Raw genomic sequence first — 15,087 nt, forward strand, 5'->3', positions numbered from 1 at the left:
GGTTTAGAATTTAATGTGTCATAATTAAGACTTTTCAAATTCCAAAACTTGAAGCCAAAATTTGAAACTGTTCAAAATCTCTTAGATAAAATTATTAAACTAATAAAATAATGATATAATTTTATCACTTACTAATTTGACCTAATTCCACTCATATAGCAAGACAATTCAAAACAAATAATACAAATAATCAACTTATCATGGAATCAAATTATCTTAAATTTTGAAATTTGTCTTTTAATTGGATGAGGATAATCACTACCATATCAGAAAAATCGAATTTTATGATACCTAATAGTTTGTGGTAATGATCCTAATCCAATTCTGGACAAGAAACTCGAAAAACTGCAAACATATGATCCAACTCGTCGATTTTATGGCATGGACTCGTCGAGTTGGACCAACTCGTCTAGTTCCCTCATGGGACTCATTGATTCCAACAGTCAGAGGCATAAAATGAATTTTTTTTAGCTATTAAAATAACACAATTTCATCAATATAACAGAAAACACCATATGCTCTGATACCACCAATGGGTTTTGAGCACTATAACATCCTTTTGGTGCACATACAAGTGTGATAACTCTAATGTATACAACATAAAAACTAGTTTGAAGAATACCTCTTTGATGTATCTTGTAATCATTGGCTTTTCAAGAGCTTAGTACCTCAAGTGTGATAACTCTAATGTGTTATAAATACCAAAAGAAAGAGGAGGCTTATGCGAGAGAGGTTAGGAAACACAAAATCGGCTAGGGTTTCACTATGGAATGCAACTGCCGATTTTAGGGTGTTAGGGGTTACATTTATAGTGTGGAATTCCTAGGGTTTCTTCCATGCAAACCATAATTCACCATGACTCTTCACATTTCATAGGCCCTTTAGATTAAACCTTCATGGATTCTCATATAGGTTTATCACATCCCTAATCAAACATGAATCATTGGGCCAAACTATAAGTATTACTGATTTACCTAATCAGTCCCCGTAAATTTAATTAGTATCTTTTGATCACTAAATTAATTCCAAATTAATTCTTGATCAATAACAGTTAAATAATATGATTTATTAATTACTATATTATTTGTATAATATATTAATAAATCCTAAATAACCTCTTTCTCAAATATCCATCCTATCAAATTGCTCCGGTGAAGGAAACCCAAAAGGGCCATGCTACTATCGGGTCAAGTACATACCAATTATAGCTATGAGCTTAGACACCTAATTCAACACACTATTCATCAGGTTCACAGCTTTTTACATTTAAATGATGTCTAAAGGGGAGGTACTTCTAGATATAAGCTCCCTTCGAGTCCTTCAGATGTTTCCACGACATTCCCCTTCCTTTAAGGTCACCAAAACACATACATAAGGTCAAATTGCAAACAATTCCAATACTAAAGGGCTAAAAAGTAGATACTTGAAAATCAAGATGTTACAATTCTTTCCCACTTAAATCGGACTTCATCCTCGAAGTCCGCTGCTGCAACTAACCTATGGTTGTGTTCCCACATCTCTACCATGGGCCACTCATACGGTCCTCCCTAGAACCCGATCTGAACTAAAAGTCAACTCATTCAGGAATCTGCCTTCCCATACTATCCTTAACCCAATCTTAACGAAACTCATGCACCCAGACAAATAACGAATCCTTGACCTGCTAACTTTTATCGTTGAAGAAACCCATCACAATTATCCTAAAATTCAAAAATCCAATACCTCGACTGACTCTTAACCAAGGAAAAACTATCTCGGAACGCAATTATTATAACTTATCTTGACAATATGAACCATACGGAACCCTTCTGACCCTGACTTACCTTGCTGATATGACTGGGAATCAGGACTCCTAACCATTCACTAATGTAGACAAATACGTACAATGCCAACATATTCCTTAACTTCCTAGCTATAGGACTGGATTTCTAGAGAGAACCTTCGAGTTGGGGACTCTCAAATCTACAATCACCGAATCAACTCTCTCAATATGCTTTCAGTGACCCAAAATCTAAACTTCAGAACCTATATTCCAAGATTTATATTCATCCATTCTATGAACCACTCCTTGTCTTTAACTAAGAACAAACACAAGGAATAAACTAATCAAAACACATCGATCGTAAATTTCAACCAATTCCAAATTCATAAGATGTACCAGAAACCTTAAATAACCCATTGACTCCCTAACACGTCATTACCAACCACTACTCCTACGATCAAAGATGATCAATCCAAGAATTTTCACATTGCATCCAACCCTTTTCAGCTTAGGTGTACCCCCACCTGGAAATCACTCGAGACTTTCACAATGAACTTCACGACTCGAGACTCCAAAAGTGATACCCAGCCTTGGTAACTAAACCCCTAATAACAGCTTGCAAACAACGGGATTCATAATGCAAACATTCCGCAGAGACTTTCTGATATACGATTGATACTCCCAACAACCCTTAACTACTCACTTTTATCTAAACCAGCTGGTTCGTGAGTCTCCCAACTTCCAATAATACACCAACACCGAAAGTACCACAAGTAGAAGGAATAAAATATCATGATCACTAGGCCCACAACCTATCTCTGGAATGCTCCCGGTATTACACCGATCTTTTCAATATTCCATCATTTTCCTGGAAATTCATGACCAGCACCACGGGACCTAAATATACTCAACTTCATTCCACCGCCTTGTAAGAACCCAATCAACATCCCTCTCAACACTAACCGAGCGTAACAATGTGATACTGTTTTTTCACGCATAATTCCTTTCATAGTACGAGCTTCTACCAACATAAAATTCAACGAAAACATGGTTGCACATGACCCGAGAATGTGATAAATGGTGGTACACTTGTTCCAATTCAAAGGCTATAACCCATATAAGAACCATGCATATCATTCGAATAAAGTGCTCCATTGTTATATTGTCCAGCCCACATACACCCATCATAACAATATCTAATGAACTTACCACAATACACACCCATAGGAACCCATAACCTTACCCAAAAAGGGAAAAGTACTAGAGTTCTAACGAAATGGCGAACCCTGATCATTAACAAAATACACCCTCATGAATGATCGATACAAGATCTCATACCTTGATTGAGACTGAATAGACCCCATCAACATGTAACTATCTTGATAAAACCTTTAAGTAGTCCAGAAATGTTGCTAAAACTCTAATCAGATCCATCCAAATACCAACCCTGCCAACACGACATGCCAAAATTAGATTCCAAGCACATCTAATTGTTGGATTAGGTATCTAAGCCCATAACTATAATTGGTATAAACTTGAATTGATAGTAGCACACTCCATTTGGGTTGCCCTCAAACCTAAAAATTTGACATGATGATTTTTAGAGAGAGAGGTTAATTTATTATTTGATTAATAAATTCAAATAATTGATTTATTAATGTATTTTGAAAATAATATATTAATTAGAAATCATTTTATTGAATTAATAGTTGATCAAAAATTAAATAGAATTAATTTTAGGATTAAGTGTATCAATTAAAAGTGTAGGGGATATTTGGCAAACTCTAGGAAGGGCCTAGAATTTTCGACCAAAGGCTCTTGGATGGAGGTTTATGGGTCGCTTGGTCACCAAGAAAAAGGATTAGGGTTTCCTCCTTAAACCCTAAATTTGGCTCTAAGCTACCTCACCTATATAAACTTCCTTAAACCTTCTCAAATTCGGCACCTCAAACCCTAGAGAGTATATGCCGAAAATCATCTCTCCTCCTCATCCTTCTTGCTAATTTGGGTGTCAACGACTAGAGGCACGACAATTGTGGTGCTTACTTCCAAAGGATCAAAAGGTATGTTTACTTTCTATATTTCTAATTCTCGAAACCACCTAGGTATCCTTAGGGTTCTTATTTGATGTTCAATGTTTTATGTTCAATTAGAAAAAACATAGGTCAAACTTAGGGCTGCATGCACATAATGGATTTTATTGTTTTGCATAAAACTCACCAGTGGTATCAGAGCCTTGACTTGTTTTCTATTGAATTGATTGCAATAGTTGAATTGATCAATCAGGATTTATGGCAATCAAACCCTCTTGGACAAGGGTTTCAAAATTAGGCTTTCTTAGGCCGTAAGTTTCGAAATTTAAGAAAAGGGTTGAAACCCTTTGCCTTGCCCTCCAAGTTTTCAATTTGGATAGGGGTTCCTTGCCCCATCAGGATTTCGAAAATAAGGTAAGGATTGAAATCCTTACCTTCCTCCCCAAGCATGGTAATTTCGAAAATGGTATCCCATGGATTTGGGTTTTCTTATGTTTGGTAATTTTCTGTTTGTCTAGTTAAATAAGATAATTATAAAATTGGATTATCCCTACCCTTTTTTCGAAATTTAGGGCGAAGGATTAGGATTAAATTATATTGATTTATTTAATTGGATAATCCTCAATTGATTTAATAAAATTAATTAAAAGTTTAATTAATAGATAATTATTAAATCATTTGGTTTAATTTTAAATTAATTTTTTTTTTTAATATTCCAAATTTAAAACTTTAAACCTAGTATTTTGAAAAGTTTTAAAATACACCTTATACTATATGTAAAATTAAAAGATTAATTATTACTATATGTATAAGAATAAGTCAGTCGAACCACTAGTATGCCTCATTCACGAGGCCATGCTATAAGGGGAGTTTAAGGAAGTGACCTATAAAGAGACCGCCACTCTTACCCACGACTCTCTTGTATGGTGGAGGTTTGTTAGTCGAACGGGTTTAATAGGACAAAATTCATTCTCATTAATGAGTATAATGAGTTATAAAGTAACTATTTTTTTAAATTCCCAATCATAGTTACTTTAGGGAAAATGTGAATTTGTATGCTAACCCATGAAATTACACATTCACTACTAGAAAAACAACCTTTTACGACGTTCATTGCGCGTCGTAAAAGGATCAGAGGACGCGCAAATGCGCGTCAAGGAAGGCCTTGTCATAAAGAGAGACGACGCGCAATTACGACGCGCGTTTATGACATGCAATGCGTATCAAGAAAGCTGCTGTCAAGAAAGGCCATGTCATAAATGAAGATGACACACATTTTTGCGTATCATAATTTTAAATGTTTAGCAAAATATTATTTATACATTTACTTATTTTCAAATTAAATTTGTATTTAATGTTTCATAATAGAAAATAAAATATCATATACAAAAAATAGAATCCATTGCATAAATTTAATGTCATACAAATAATCGTTCCATGGAAAGATAAAACAAATCAATAGAAGTTGTAACAAAAATTTACAAACGAATTAGATACAAAAAATACAATCCATTGCCCCTTTGCTTATTCAAGATCAACCTGCAAGTAGCTAACTAATCTGTACAAATTCACCCTTGTTTCTAATCATTTTCTTAAATACTTTAAAAACATAATTCATCCATAGTACCTAAACTATAGTTGCAACCTTGTTTCTTCTTCTTCTTCTGAACTCATCTCTTGCAACCATTGCTCTAAACCTAGTCTGAATAGATACAACAGCTCCTTGTCAATTATGTGAAAAATACAACCGGAGAGTAGCCTACCTTCATAATAGCAACAACTAACGAAGCAGGAATGAAAGAGAAGGCAATACTCACAACAATAGCTGCAGTGAACGTATCTAGGTCCTACAAGATCATTAAAATCACTATTTAAATACACAATACATATAAAGGTGTCAATATTCTGATTGCATGTACTTAATATATAAAGACTCCAACAATAAATAGATATGTTATGTTACCTTGAGACACCTTTGAAGGGGATCCCAAATGCCATACCAATTTGGGATCCATTTTGCACTTCCATACCATAAAGATATGAAAGCAGAAAATTAGCAAATATTAAGAACTTGTGTGAAGTATTAAGAACTTTAGATAACATCTTAATAAATAAAAGAATACCTTGACACGTGGCTGACCACTAATCTGTACATGTCCCTAAAAATACATGAGTTTCTTTGAGCAGCTCTAAGCAAGTATCCTTCAACCAAATTCTGCAATTTTAAGGCAATAGTGAATTATGTACAATTAAAGGGTGTGATCTGACAAAGTATAGGAGACAAAGGGAGTTGTTGCCAATACCCACCTCATCATCATACCTGCAACCAAAATCAAAAAGATCTTATTCCAAAAATTACCTTTGAACATATAAATCCATTATATTGATTATTGAAGTAAAAAAAAGGAAAGAGGTAGATTGCATACGTATGTGTAGTTCCAAGCAAAGCTCCTGGGGCTATCTTCTCTTCTTTTTCCTCCAGCACCTTTACCAAATCATACAACATAAATGATAAAAGTAAAACCACTGGATATATTATTTAAATATATATAAAAACATTTGTATTATATATATATATATATATATATATATATATATATATATATATATATATATATATATATATAAGCATGAAAAGAAAAAGCTACCTGATACAGAGGTTTCTCGGGTTCCTTCCTTTGTTGTTGCTGTTTGCGGAGGTCGATAACATCTGGAGTTTCAACACCAGTTGGGGTTAGGGTACTGAGGAGAAATAAAAAGAAAAAATGAATCAGTTTTTTAAACACATTTTATTATTATTATAATAATGATAATAAAAAGGTGATTAAAATAGAAATAGAAAATAAGACCATGGAAGGATGAATAACTAATTATTGGCTACATTTTAGTATTGGACATTGCCATATATTAAATTTTCAAAGCTCTGTTTTAATTTGCTTTCTAAATTGCATGAAACATTGAAACCCATGTTAAGCCTTTATATCATATAAAAAGTAAATAATAGACTGTAGTTGAAACCTATGAAAAATGCTAATTCTTTAAAATTCATTACTGCAAACCTGTTTAGACTGACCACTACGACCATCTAGAATGCTCCACATAGCTCCAAAAGTGTGGGAAAAAACTTGAGACCACCAAACACAACAGCTAAGCAAAACACAAAGCAGGGGTAAAATGGTCAAAAAGGTAGAAAACACTTCAAAGTTCAAATAGAAACCATAGCAGGTTAATGATGTAGCTATAAAATTAGCAATTAGATACCTAAGAAAGAAATCACATGTTTCCCCGAGTTTCCCGTGTTCGATCAGTTAACAAAATCAATAATTCACAAATTAGGTTAATGATGTAGCTAATTTTTTATACTCATAAGAGAATGAGGGAATTAGTGATGAAACGATTTCTGCATGACAGAGTCAGAAAGAAAACCGGGTGTGTTGTGTGTGTCTGTGTGCGCAAAAAGAAGAAAAAATTCAACATTTAGATGACAAAACACTGGTTGCTATTGCATCTTTGATACTAATAAAATAAATGATTTTATGGATAAGATCGTCTGGCAAGCTGCTTAGTCTATCGCTTTCTACATCCATTGCATCTTTCATCCTAGCAGATGCAACCAAATCCTTATGCATTTTTTTGGCTCCAAAATCCCTGCAATGGAATATAATAGAATGCTGCGTACAGTCACAACATTCAAAACCAACCAACCAAATTCTACAATTTTCCATAATGTTAGTTTGTGTTGTTTGAAAGCTCTATAACCAAAACAATGAATTAAGCGACAATTATATGAGTTTCTAGGATAATTCAATACCTTAAAATTTATTTTATTTCTTGGGAAAACATACCTTCTTTTTTTCTTGGTTGCAGATCCAAGATTTTTCTCGGTTGGGGGACTAGTAATTAGTTATATGATCCTGCCTGGTTATATTGTTTAAACTTTAAAATTCATTTGGGTTGGGTTAGTCCATCGGCCAATGCTATCCAGAATCCACAAGTTATATACAACCAAAAGTAACAAGAAAACTCTCATAACTAACTATATCTACAAAATATAAATGTTGCTTTTAATTGGCCAAAACCTAGGACCAAAATTAACATGGAATAAATTATCCGTAAGATGCTAAAAAAAGTACAATACAACAACAAACAACACAAACTAACCTATCTCAGAAGAAACTAACATATAAGATACCACATTATTGAAGGTGATTTAATGTTAACGAGTTATATTAATAGTTAAAATTCTGGTGATACAACATTCTAATCGAAGTTTCTTCTGTTCAGAGATCGCAGTAATTAGATAAGTGTTCATCAAAATTGGGGAATAATTCTGGTTTTAAATGTCTATAATGAATGTTAGGTATTAAGCTCGTGTGATTCGGTAGCAGAGATAGATACTGATATATATTATCATATTATAGAATATAAAGTTTAACAAATTTTTCAATGGAGATGGCCCGATGATGGCAATATGACAGGGCCTTTCTTTTTTATGATTAGCAACCCTCTTCATGCAAGCTGCCTTTAAACTTCCAGGAACATCAGTTATGATCTTCTCCCACCTCAAAGCTAAATCTTTTAGGAAAACTTTTAAATAATCAAGAGTTTTAAATCATCAAGATGCAGTGTTTAATAAGATTCAATTGCTATCCTTCAACAGGGTAAACAACAGAGGCAGTAGATTCAACTTTTGACCATTTTGCCCTTGGTGATGTTTTGGTGAAATTCAACAGTTTTTTTTTGGGTGTTGCCTTTGCTTTCATCTCAAAGCTTCATGTGAATAGTGTCACTAATACTTGAAGATAAAGAATTGATCATGAAATGAGATGTGCAGATGAATTTTAAAAGTTTTGTCTAAACTAATCAGTTGTGGAAATATGAGAAACAAACAATAATACAGTTGTATTTCACTTTTTATTTAGTTATCTTCATCTTTTAGTTTATTCAAGTATGTGAAGTATTAGACTCTTAAAGAGATAAAAGGAATTAACAGATGAAATAAATGCAGGGAACAATAAGAACCATCAGTTTTTATTTAATTATCTTCATATTTATACTCTCTAATTTACTGTTTTCCCTCGTTCACACCTTAAATGAACACACCATGTGCATTTCTTTTTTTAGAGTGTTTTAAAGGACCATTATGTTATGTCCTATCTACATAGAAATGACCAACCTGTCATCGTCGCCATTTATAACTTTTAAAGCATGTATGTATGTATAAACAAAAACTTATGATCACCAATATCAATTTACATTCACAAAAGAGTATGAATGTATGCAACTTGCTTGGATATAGCAGCTAAGGAAGGATTGGAATTAAAAAGAAAAAAAAATAATTAGGAAAGAAAGTAGAGGAATAGACCTCAATAGCCATGCGTGCCCATTTGTTCCCCATTTTAGCATGGAGTTCAATGATGTGGCGTTCTTCCTCTGGTGTAAATGCACCTTTTTGAGATCAAGATTTAAGTGATTTGCCCACCTTAAACGACAAATTTTACCACAACGAGAAAGCCCAGAGTGCTTCTGAACAAGTATATAGATAAATAAATAAATATATAAATATTATCTTGATTTAATTTAAAAAATGAAATAAAGAGTTAAAATATACAAATGTGTATGAAAAAAGGTTTTACCTTCTTTGTTTGAGTTACAGAAAAGAGAGCAGTTTGCCTTGTCTGCACATTACAGAGAACCAAGTTTAGTTCACTAATGATACAAAAGTTAACTACCACAAGGGTAATATGGTCAGTTAGTTGAAGTGTTTGAAAGGGAATCAAAATGCACTTTTGGTTGTAATTTTTCTCTCAGGCATTTCATCATACAGTTGGTAAGCCATAATTTGAGAAAAACTAAAATAGAACTTGGAAGAGTGCGTTCATGACCATGACTCCATGAGTCCAAAATCATTACAAGTGTTTGAATTTTAAGTGGAAATAAAAATGCAGGTACCTGTGTTCTTGATGAACATGTCAATTTTTGGAGGGGTGTATGTTGTTGCATTTATATTACTATGGAGGCTAGCGATTGTTGGGCTTCCGTTTATTATAGTTTTAGTTATACCTGGTTTGATTTACGGAAGGGTTCTTATGAGCTTGTCGAGAAAGATTAGAGAGGAGTACAGTGGCGGAGCAGACGATTTCATCCATGAGGACCGTTTATTCTTTTGTGGGTGAAAACAAGACGATAACAGAGTACTCTGCTGCTCTTCAAGGTACTGTGAAATTAGGGTTAAAGCAAGGCTTGGCTAAAGGAACAGCGATTGGCAGCAAAGGTGTCATTTTTGCAGTTTGGTCCTTTTTGTCTTGGTATGGTAGCAGGATGGTGATGTATAATGGAGCTAGCGGAGGAACTGTATTTGCTGTTGGAGCTGCCATCGCCATTGGTGGACTGTAAGTTTCTTTTTGCTTCGGTTATTTCATCAAACAGGTTGTGTGCATCGTGTGGAGATAACCCATAAATAAAAATCAGTAAAATAGGAAAAGGAAATCAAAGAAATACTAAAGTATCCAGACCTGGGTAATTAAGAAACCCGAAAATGATAAACATTGGCCAAAAACTCTAACATGGGAAATATAAATCAATGAACCCTTGGCGGTCTGAATCTTGAAGAGTTAATACTTGGGTGGCCTTCCATATCATGGTTCCTTGTTTCATCGATGCCTATACATCCGAACAGAACACAGTACAAATATGGTGGTGTGAGTGACGGCTAGAGTTCTTGAGAGAGAACAAATGATTTTTTGAGAAAGCGTGTGAGAATGTCTTTGAAGATATTGCGGAGAAAAGAATAAGGAAAGAAGCAGGTCAAGGAATAGTGCAAGAACACTGTTGGTGAGTATTCTCAAGAATAGCAGAGATGAAACAGGTGAAATCACAGCAGAGATGAAGCAGACGAATGGAAATCAGAAGCCTTTTTTCTTGATTGAGATGATGAATTCGAGAGATGGAGATGAAATCGTAACCTTGGATCTTTGATTGAGAAGTTGCACAACAGTGTGAGGAGAATGAAAGATGCGTCAAAACTATTTAGGGCAAAGAGGGTAGTGGGCTTTTCTAATTTTTTTGGCTTTTCTTTTCCCGCTTGTAACTAAGGAACGTGCGTTCATAAAAATTATAAAGCGATACCTATAGAGGACGCACATTTAAGATACAACGCCCTCCATCTCCATGTTTTTAATTTTTCTTTCTTATGACACTAATTTAAAGGCACGCAATAATGCGTAACCTAAATCCTTCAATTTTCTGAATAGATGACACTTTTTTAATGTCACTCTCGTTTGCGTAACATAAATTAATGAGTGTCGTGGTTTGCGCGTCGTAAAAAGCTGTTTTTCTAGTAGTGATTACTCTTTATAAATCGTTAGTGGAACGTGTGTGATTAACTGGCACACTTATAGGGATAAATAAAGAGTGGCAATAGGTGTCTCAAAAATTATCTTTGATTAATGGAGCGCATATAGTTAACCGGCACATTAAAATGAGATGATAAATGACAGCGAGAGTACGAAACACATTTGCATGGTTATTCACATCTTGTTTGTGATCCTTCGTATTCCAGTCACAAACAGAAGAGCATAATCGAGATTAAACATGCCATTGAAGAGTTTCAATGAATCTCTAAAGATCTAGAAATTTCATTAATTAAAACCTATTTCGTTTAAATTTCGTTTTCTTATGGTGAAATTCATAAATCATCATTTACCTACCTTTAAATATTTTACAATTAGATTATGTCATCCATTTTCTAAGTTGTGAATTATCTAGTGGGATACTAGCCTTAATATTTCATTTTGGGTGTTATATTAAGTATTATTCTTATCTAACTAAAATTATATTTCTTCCTTTTTAGATGTCTACTCCAAATGATGCTTTTGGTTCCTATTCCTCCTCCAGCGGCAACTTTTCTTTGTTGAAGATATGCTCTAAGTTGCAACTGCATGGCACCAACTATAATGACTACATGCGCAACATAGAGACGACCCTTCGTTTTGAGGACAAGAAATATGTCCTCAAGTGACCATTAGATTAGATCGACGAAGAGAAGGCCACTCCTAAAGAAATGGTTTCCTGCAAGGAACATTACAATGGGTCCACAATGACTCGTGAGTTGCAAAGACACTATGATGATTATTTGTCGTACAATATGAACCAGGACCTTATGAAAAAGTACGATAAGTGAGCTCGTCAAGAAAAGTACGAGGTAAAGTCCTTCATAACAAGCAAGATGAAAGATGTAGAGTCTATGAGTAGCCACATTCAGAGGATGCAATGATATGTGGATTGTTTGATCAAGCTCAATGTAAACTTTGATCAGGAATTGGCTATTGATATAGTCTTGCACTCTCTAACTAGTTGTTATGATCAGTTCATTTTAACTTATCATTTGAACAACAATGAGACAACCTTGTTTCAACCATAGAACCTCCTGTGAACAGTTGAAGAAGGAATGAAGGGAAAGGGTCTTGCCTCCAATCCTGCTGCTACTCCAGTTCTGGCCATATGTCAAGGGAAAGGGAAAAAGAGGAAAGGTCCTCCTAAGCAAAATGGAAAGGGAAATCACAAGTTGCTTTGTTTAGTAATGAACCCAAGGCAAAATCCAGTTTTGATGCTCCCCTATCTCTGATCCTGAAGAGGCCACTTGCTTCTATTGTAACGACAAAGGGAATTAGAAACGAAGCGACCCAAAATACTTGCAAGATATCAAATATGGCAAGGTGAAGCCAACTTCGGCAGATATATACACTATCCTATCTAATAACTCATCATATTCTTGTTCTTGGGTCTTTGGTACACGATGTAGATTTCACATTTGTTCTGATTTGTAAGGGCTAAAAAGAAGTTAGGATGTAGATCATGGAAGGATGAACTTAATCATGGCGAATAGGCGATCTTCACCTGTAACCAAGATTGGACTTTATGGCTTAGTGCCTGGTAGTCGGTTAGGATTAGACTTAATAAATTGTTGCTACTCTTCAGAAATGAAATGAAACATAATTTATTTTCATGCATTGTTTAAACAAGGTTTTAGATATTCTTTTAACGATAAGAATGGTTCTATTTCTGCTTATAAAAATGGTGTTTTCTATTTTCAAGCTTTACCTTGTGCCGGTGTGTATGAAGTTGTGATGATTGTAGACAATGTAGGAAATAGTGTTTTTCAAATTGATTCGTCTAATGGTTTACACAAAGCATGCTTGTGGCATTTTCGTCTTGGACACATTAACAAGAATCGCATTGTCCAACTCCAAAAGGATGGAGTGTTGGAATCATTTGACCTAATGCCAGATGATACACACGAATCTTTTCTATTGGGTAAGATGACATAATCATCATTCACTGGATCTTGTGAGAGAGGTGAAGGTTTTTTGGACCTCATACACGCAGATGTGTGTGGGCCCTTTAGATCTACCATAAGGTATGCAAATCTATTCTATTTGACTTTTACTGATGATTGTAGCATATATCTCTATATCTACATAATCAAGCATAAGCCTGAAACCTTTGAAAAGTTCAAAGCATTTAAGCAAGAAGTCGAGAATCAATTGGGTAGGAAGATAAAGATACTTAAATCTGATAGAGGCGGTGAGTATTTTAGTATCGAGTTCCATGACTATCTCAAAGAATATGGAATAGTTTCACAATTCACTCTTCCTAGAACACCACAACTTAATGGTGTGGATGAGAGGCGTAATTGAACCTTGTTGGACATGGTTCATTCCATGATGAGTCGAGCTTCACTTCCAAACTCATTTTTGGGGTATGCCTTAGAGACTGCCACCCACATTCTTAATCTTGTCCCAATAAAGAAGGTTTCCAAAACATCTCATAAGATATGGATAGGGAAGGTTCCCTTTTTAGCACATATCAAGGTTTGGGGTTATAAAGCTTTCGTTAGACGAGAGACTCATGACAAGCTTGAACCTCGAAGTGAGAGATGTATTTTCATCGGCTACCCAGAAAATTTCTTTGGATATTTGTTTTGCAGACCTAGTGAGAACGTTGTTTTTGTAGCACGAATGGGAGTCTTTCACGAGAGAGAGCTCATATGCAAAGAGGAAAGTGGGATTACCATTGATCTTGAAGATATTCAAGAGTTAAACAATAAAGGAACCTATGAAGATTCTGGGCCTCAACCTTAGGAAGAAATTCCAGTTGAACCGGTTGACAAATCATTACCTCTTAGGCGTTCCACTAGAATTAGAATGCAACCTGAGTTATATGGTTTCCATATCACTACAAATGGTGATACATTTATTAGTGATAGTACATTGTTAAATTTTGATAAACTAGCTAACTACAATGAGGCAATGGTAGGCTCAGAGTAAGCCAATTGGAAAGAGGAAATGGACCGCAAGATCAAGTCCATGTATCATAGTCATGTTTGGAATTTGGTTGATAATGTACCAGGTCGTATGACAGTGGGTGCAAATGTATCTTAAAGAAGACCGACATGGATTGAAAGGTACACACCTCTAGGCTCTAATGGTTGCTAAGGGCTTTACTCAAACCCCAGGGGTTGACTATGATGACACCTTCTCACCAGTATCCATGATAAAATCTATTAGGGTAAAGCTAGCCATAGTTTCCTTTCATGACTATGAAATCTGATAGATGGATGTCAATACTACTTTCCTTAATGGGAAACTGGCTGAAGATGTTTAAATGAGTCATCCAGAAGGTTTTGTAGATGCAAAGTGTATGAATAGAGTGTGTGAGCTTGAGAAATCAATCTATCGATTGAAACTAGCTTCTCACGGATAGAACCTTTGCTTTGATGAGAAGGTCAAAGAGTTTGGTTTCTCTAGAAGTGAAGATGAGTCTTGTGTATATGTCAAAGCTAGTGGGAGTATAGTTACCTTACTTGTATTCTATGTTGATGACATACTTATTATAGGAAACACCATTCCAACTTTGCAAGAAGTAAAGTCTTGGCTTTTCGCTATGATGGATCTAGGAGAGACTACCTATATTCTAGGGATAAGGATTCTGAGAGACATGAGTAACAACTAATTGGACTTAATTAAAGTACATACTTGGAAAAAGTGATAAAATGTTTTAGTATGGAAAATTCCAAGAAGGGAAAGTTTCCTATACAGAGTAATACCAAATTGGGTAAGATTTAGAGCCCGAGTACCGATGAGAGAGATAACATAAATGAGTAGAGTTCCATATGCTTCCACCGTTAGATCTATCATGTATGATACTGTTGGATTAGGTGTCTAAGCCCATAACTATTATTGGTATGTATTCGACCCGAGAGTAGCATGGTCCATTTGGGTTGCATATCAT

General features: G+C 34.8%; 3 long non-coding RNA genes across 4 annotated transcripts; all 3 read right to left on the reverse strand.

Annotated features, from left to right (window-relative positions):
* Positions 1–5,216: 5,216 nt before the first annotated feature.
* Positions 5,217–6,006, reverse strand: LOC145018762 (uncharacterized). Its single transcript, XR_013667153.1, has 4 exons — positions 5,919–6,006; positions 5,759–5,816; positions 5,613–5,642; positions 5,217–5,497 (listed from the first exon to the last, which is right to left on the reverse strand). It is a non-coding gene; the product is annotated as an uncharacterized LOC145018762 (long non-coding RNA).
* Positions 6,007–6,212: 206 nt separating this feature from the next.
* LOC145013939 (uncharacterized) lies at positions 6,213–7,462 on the reverse strand. 2 transcript variants are annotated; one of them, XR_013665317.1, is made up of 4 exons: positions 7,057–7,462; positions 6,855–6,942; positions 6,444–6,537; positions 6,213–6,280 (listed from the first exon to the last, which is right to left on the reverse strand). It is a non-coding gene; the product is annotated as an uncharacterized LOC145013939 (long non-coding RNA). The 2 variants fall into 2 exon arrangements; XR_013665316.1 differs by having other exon boundaries at positions 6,855–7,460.
* A 1,626-nt stretch (positions 7,463–9,088) lies between these two features.
* LOC145018336 (uncharacterized) lies at positions 9,089–10,833 on the reverse strand. Its single transcript, XR_013666959.1, has 3 exons — positions 9,748–10,833; positions 9,432–9,473; positions 9,089–9,321 (listed from the first exon to the last, which is right to left on the reverse strand). It is a non-coding gene; the product is annotated as an uncharacterized LOC145018336 (long non-coding RNA).
* Positions 10,834–15,087: the final 4,254 nt, after the last annotated feature.

Source organism: Lactuca saligna, chromosome 9 (assembly GCF_052625555.1).
Source record: "Lactuca saligna cultivar CGN05327 chromosome 9, ASM5262555v1, whole genome shotgun sequence".
Lineage (NCBI taxonomy): Eukaryota > Viridiplantae > Streptophyta > Magnoliopsida > Asterales > Asteraceae > Lactuca > Lactuca saligna.